This window comes from Spea bombifrons, chromosome 10 (assembly GCF_027358695.1).
Source record: "Spea bombifrons isolate aSpeBom1 chromosome 10, aSpeBom1.2.pri, whole genome shotgun sequence".
Classification (NCBI taxonomy): domain Eukaryota; kingdom Metazoa; phylum Chordata; class Amphibia; order Anura; family Pelobatidae; genus Spea; species Spea bombifrons.
Window position 1 is genome coordinate 3843354 of NC_071096.1, and position 7435 is coordinate 3850788.

The window sequence follows — 7435 nt, forward strand, 5'->3', positions numbered from 1 at the left end:
TCTTATATATGCTAGAAAAGCGGCATCCAAGGAGAAATGCGATTGCCTTTCGGAGGCAAGAAGAATTTTTTCCCCTCAAGTGGTAAAATCCAAAAAATAGCTTATTGGGGTTTTTTTTGCCTTCTTTTGGATCAAAAGCAGGAAGCATCGGTAGAAAAAGGTTGGACTTGATGGACTTTCCAGTTTGTTAAATGTATTTAAATGTTTCTAATATTATTATTATTATTATTATTATTATTATTATTATTATCCTTTATTTATATAGCGCCAACAGTTTACGCAGCACTTAATATATCCTCTATCTCTCTGTTTATCAGTGAGTTCTTTGCGAGAGGTTTACATATCTTTCCTTAAATATAACTGGTATCTTGTAGGCTGATTTTGCACCAAAACCAATCACTTTTATTCATCTGTAAAGAAAATAAATAAATATATATATATATATATATATATATAAAGTTTGTGTTGACCAGAAGTTAAGGTATTTTAATTCCAACATATTCCTTATTAACGATCATAATGTTGGATTTCCATGGAATTTTTGGAGATTTTAATAATTCTAGAAAGTTCTTATGTTTTTAGTTTCTTTTGTGTATATTAGAATGCTAGGAGCCTTTTATCACGTATCAAGCCCAGCTCTCTTCATAGTCTACAAAAGTTAGGAAACAAATGACAAAGTTTAAAAAAAAACATATTTCAATGAAGTAGCCCGGCGTCAAATGTTTCTGGAAGATATAATATTTTAAATGCATGAGATCGTTGGGACTGCCCGTTCATTTTAAGTATTTTCAACTCTTGTTCTTTAATTGTTTCAAGATTCCATAAAAAATAAAGCAGAGTAAGAAGTATTAACTGAGGACATTTAAGGGAAGCTTCTATACAAAATAATGAATAAATAATTAAATAAGTAAATGTATTAAATCAAAAAAAAAAAAAAAAGTAAATGTTTTTTGTGGTTCTAGACTACATGAATTTATATCTATCTATCTATCTATCTATCTATCTATCTATCTATCTATCTATCTATCTATCTATATATATCTATCAAAATATATATATATTTATATCTATCGATCTATAGATATATCTATATATATATCTATATATAGATATAGATATATAAATATATATAGCTATATAACTTTATAATACCTTTTTTATTATTATTATTATTAATTTAGCATTTTAGTATGTATATATGAACCGAACCGGATTTTTTTTTTTTTTTGTCAATTTTTTCTTGTCTTTGATGGAGCTTTCTTTGCCAAACATATGATTGATAACCTATTTGAACAAAAAAAAAAACAAAAAAAAAAAACAAGTTTTAGGGTCTTTTGGGTTTTTGCCTTCTTTTAATCACTAATAATGAAGACGTGTAAATAATACAATAAAATAATAAGACGAGAACTTAACCCCGCATGTTCCCTATTTATGTTGGACTTCCTACTCGTGGTCTAACTGCCGGTTTAGAGTATCTAGTGATGGGGCCAACACAATAAAACCAATTTCTCCGCGTTCTCATTGAACGTTTGTATTACCTTTTTCGAGGTTGGAATTTTATTCTTTTAATTAACCTCAGCACTTAATTCCAGTTATCTGAATTTCAGCAGGTGTTAAATTACAGAGATTTCCCTCTTTTTTCTTGTCTACGGTTAATCTGAAGCCCAATCAGGTTTCCGCGCGTTGTGGCATTTACAGGCCCGAGAAATATCGTCTTTTCAAACTCGAATTCAAATCTTAATTGGTTGCAGGGTGGGATTCGTGTATAACGTGCCCAAAATAAGGGGTGAACCCGGAAAGGGGTCTCGGAACGCAAATCATGATGAGTCCTGTGGGTCAGAAGATGGAGGAGACACGGAATGGGATAATCTGGATCTGTCATGATCCAACATGGTGGCTTCTTGTGACCAAGTTTGTTTAAAAGACTAAACAAGGCTTCTTAAATATGCCTTCTGTTTAAGACTTACCTTTAAAGCTGGAGAAACACCAGGTGGTCTTCCTTCCTGAAATCATACTGCTGGTTCCTTGACTTTTGGGGTAATTGTATACGGATGCTCCCAATTCTGGTTCCTAAAAAAATCTCTTTATTCCTAAAAAAATCTCTTGATTATTCTATTTTTTAAAGCAGACCTTACAAGTTTTGGAAAAGGAGATCTTGGGATCGAACAAAAGTAGACATTTTGTCCAACCCCACCAACCCCTTCCCAAAACATAGAAGGTCTACTCACAGATTAAGAGTCATCGAGCAATATAACTAAAAAAAATGCAAGGAGCTGCTCAGAGCTCATCCAAACTGGACCAAGCGGTGACCACAATGACTTCAATGACTCTCGACCTAGGGGAAAGTTATTGAGTATATAATGCGTAGTTCAGGTAGAGGGTAATACAGTGAGGGGATTAAACATGCGCGGGATAGACATACGGCTCCTGAATCTAAGACGAGACCAACGACTGATTAAGGTTTGAGTCTTTACGGCAGGAGAAACGGGCGACTAGACGGGGGCCGGATGGGGCCAGTTTCTTTTCTATTTTTCCAAAACGTTAGTATATGAAAGTGATGATCAGACGGCTCTATGAGTTAGTTTCAGGTTACAGTAGGCAGTGGGAATTTTTCCTGAAAATGGTCGTTTTTGTATGAAATCTATAATAAGTAGCAGTGTGTACCGTAATACGTGATCAGTAACATACAAGTCAAAATGGACACGCAGGTATCACTAAACGCTTCCCATGGAATTGCAACAAGGAGATTTCATTCCATATTATCTTCCAACCAGGTAAAGCGGTACAAAGGAAGCAAAATCCACAACTGACTCATAAAATGAAAGAATAAAGATATATATGTAAGCTCGTTTGATCGGGGCCCTCCTCACCTGCAGTTTCTATAAGTCAAATTGTTATGTTATATACTACTTGTTACGTCCTGTCCACCCACTGTACAGCGCTACGGAATATGATAGCGCTATATAAAACAATAACTAATAATATAATATCTCACAGGGGAGAGCCACATGTCCAAATCACCAAGTCTATTACAAGTAAGCATGAAAACAACTCAACCACTTGCCGGCCGTACGTTGCGTCTCCGCTGAGGAGCATCTCAAGTTTTAGCTCTTACAGAGGAACCATCTCTACCGACATCACTCTGATCAGGCCCCAAAGGTAGACCACTCCGACATGCAAGGCAAATTCCCTCGGCACGAGGAAACCAACCTCCGTAGACCTACGTTTCGGCCATCTTGGGCCTCATCAGTGGTTAGCGGTTGACGTCCCTCTAGGTAAAAGACAGCAATGAGGTCCATTTGTGGACGTGATATTAATCTCTTTACCCCTATTCCTTAAACACATGGGGTTTATTCACTAAACTGCAAATATAAGCTGAATTAAAATATATATATATAACTTGCATTATGAGGGACCAACCCAAGAGAGTTTCATTTTGAAAAATGGCCGCCCTAGTTGTTCAACATGCACTACAAAGTTGGTCAAATGAAATGGTCCAAGTCCTCTCAGCTAAAGCTTACGGTTTAGAGAATAAACCTGCTTTTCTCTGTCTGGTTTATTAATATTATTTTGCGATGTCGGCAGTTAATAAGGCAACACAGGCGATCGGGGGCCAAAGGCGGAAATTTTGTAAGGACCGTTTGGCTATGGGGTGGCAGGGCTGCGCCCATGGCTCTAACTGGCGGCTTAGTGTGAGGGATCAGCCTGACCCCTTCGTTTCACCAAATATTCATTAATTAGCATTAATCGCAGAATTTATAGTCTCCATGCCACAAATTAACACTTTACTCCCTTTGACAACTCGGAGCCTTTTCATAAATGGTTTGCAGAGTCCTTCGGTCTAAAGAATCTTGTGATACCTCAACCAACGCGTCCACAGCGAGTCCCAAACTTTAATGGATGCTCTTCAGGACCGATAAGGCGGTGTCCATTTTTTTGTGCAGAGCCTGCAGTTTATGATGAGATCAGGAGAAACCTAGGAAGGCGTGTACTGATCAGGAAAGCATTTCAGAAAATGGTACTTTACTGCAGACAGCAACTATTCCTGTCCCTCTACTACACCTCACATGGTAAGAAGCAAACCTGCGTCATCAAAGAATTACAGTAACAAGACAAGCCATGAGATGCCAGAAAAGTAAGACTGGTAAAAATAACTCTAATCGTTCTAATAATGAGTCCCTTTAAAATGTCGTTTTCAGCCTTAACTCTTTATATCAGGGCTAATATTTCATTTCTATAAGTGTGAAACATCCAAAGCTTTGTGGAGTGATGTCTGTCCCATTGGGAAGTCATCTTTACTCTAATGTATCCCATGATTTGAGATTCCAGACTCTATTAACCCCCCCTGCCAACTTTGCTGAAAGTCTGTTCCATGTAACAACCACCTATTCTTCTTCCGCCAAATAAGGTTTCCTAATCCGAAGTCCCAATCCCTCCAACCTCAACCTTCTGATATTAGGAGAGGGTTAAATTAATTGATACATCTTCACATTTTATTTTGGGCTAATTCCTGTTAGGAAAATCTTTTTGATTATTGTTAAAAAAATGGACAAAATAAAAATATAAAAACACCCCAAAAAAGAAATGGAAATATTTTTAACTATTACTTTTTATGTCATAAACGGTAACATTAACTCAGTAGAAAAGAAAAGGGTAAAAGCAACTCGATCTTTGAGACAACGGCATTCGACGGAACAATACGAAGGCTATTTTTGGCCCAAAATGAGAATTATTATTATTATTATTTATTTATTTTTTTAAAAAAAACATCTTGTTCTAACCTAATTTATTTCACCCACAACCTGGAACAAGTTTGAATTTAACTTTTTCAGTGCCATATGGCTAAACAATACGTTTAACGTTTAAGCCTCCCTTTAAATGGGCATGAACTGGTTAAAGTGCATACAGTACAAAAGTAAAAATGATAGATGATTTAATTTCCCACAGACGATAAATTAACTCATTAATAGCATATGTATGCGCATGTTCATAGGATAAGAATAAGAAGTTAAAATGTTACCATTTGGGATGATCCAGAATTAAAGGGTTAAATCCACCTTCCTGGTTCATCCCAAATAAATAATAGATACATTCAGGTCACATTATTCTAATGTCATTAACTTACTTGTAGGTAGAATACTTATTATTGGGGGACATAACATAGAAAAGTCTCAAAATTCAAATTATGGAATGTTTTTACCCAATCCGTCCAGTTTTTAATCATATTGTTTATTGGGCTAATGTTTGTTTTTGGTTCCATTGCCAGAATTTATACCTCTGGCGTATATTCTATAGGCGATTCTTTATTGTTACATTTAAAAAAAAGCAAAGGTTTGTCGAAAAAGTTTATTAATATATTCCCCAAAAAATAGGAAAACGACCCCTTTGAAGTAAGTTTGGTTTGGCTAAAATTCTTGGGGTCGTATAATCCATAAATTAAATACCTAGATGTTTGAAGGTACAAGTTGTTTGTCTGTGGGTTTTCTAACAAAAAGAAAAATATATTATATAGAAAGTATAAAATAAATACAATTTTCCTGAACGTTAAAACAAAACAAGCAATAAATGGAATTATTTTAAAATTTAAAATCTTTGGGGAAAAAAAATATAGCAGAAATTATTATTTTTTTGTATCTACGAGCAATTAAAGGGTTAATTCCATTATCCATCATCCAGTGTTTATTCCTACGTTTATATCAGCCCTGATAAAGTCTGGAAAAAAAACCTTTATTAACTTTTTTTTGGCTTTTATTAAATATATATATTTTTTTTAAATATCAATAAATAGGGGGTGTGCTTTATTATGACAAAAATATATGATGTGGGGGCCGATGATGATGATGATGATGGCTGTCAGTATTTTATCTACTTTGGAGGTCTGTTACTGTTACAGAAATCTGATTCCTGAGACTAAAGACTTGGCAAGTATGGCAGTAACATTTTGATCCCAATTATTATTGTATTGGAGAAAAGAAAAAAAAGACAAATAAATACTCTAGGCAGCAAAATTATATATATATATATATATATATATATATATATCCACACACACATATATATATATATATATATATATATATATATATATCTATACATATATATATCTATACATGTATATAGGCACATTTACTGTTACTATATATATATATATATATATGTATATATATATATATATATATATACATATATATATATATATATATATATATATATATATACATATATATATATATATAAACCTGTTTAATTCTAATTTCTATTTTCTATATAATTACACATATTTATTTTCTCATATCCTATGAAAAAGACATGTCTATCGGGTTTGCCCCGTTATATTTTCGTTCAAAGTCAGCAAAAGCCCCTCTTGCAGTAATGTAGGCAAAGCCAATTTTTGCCAAATGCCCTCCCTGCCAAAATACCTCCATCTAAAGCAATAACCAAAGTGTACGAACACGAGGAACCCTGGGTTAGTAATTTGCTTCTTTTAGATTATTTTCATGAGAATATATATGGAGAGAACAAACAGAATCAGAGTTCCAGTCTATAAAGTGACCCTCATGTTGCGCATGTTGCGTTGGCCAAGGGGACATTGATACCCCTACATTGACATCATTAACCAAAAAACCATTGGCCTTGGTGTCAATGTCAAAAGCCATGTCATTAAACAACAGTTGAGTCAGCAATATGTATATTAGTTATAAAACAAAGTAGAAAGCCAATTGGACGTGCAATGGCCTAAAAGTGTTAGAATTATCTTAGATCCGACGCAAACCTATGACATCATGAGCTACAATAATCTACTTGGGTCGAAACGAACCCAAATTAATTATTACTATCAGTAATTCGGCCTATGCAAATATCTAAAAAAACATCTAGAACACAAGTTCTATAATTCGTTATCCATGCTTTTTGGCCGAGTCGTTGGTATTTATTCATGACCAAAGGACATGCGTCTTGATATTGTGAGTCATCTAATCCCAAACTGAATTATCCTCCGTCCCAAGTTATCCAAACCTGTTTGCTCAACAAATAATTGAAAGTATATAATATGATATGTTTGCGGAATCATTGCCATTAACCCAACGTGTTCCTTGGCCCGTGTATTTTGCCTCCATGCTTTTTATTATATATATTATTCTAACTCTCCCTATTACCAGCATTAACCAACCACGCCGTATAATCTTGGCAAGACCTAAGCCTAAAACATCTGGACCACATCTAGTTTGTATTAATATTATACCCATTGTTATGGAAGCCAAGGGTCGAGTATGTAGATTATTCACATTCTACATATAATTTTCTTTGACTATAGAATGCAAAATAATATTTCCTTATTACGCTAACCTATAACCATTACTGTCCAGCAGCCACGTGGCAAGTTCTGTAGGTTTTTCGGGCTAATCTTGACATTATCTGAACGCTTGTGGCATTGTAC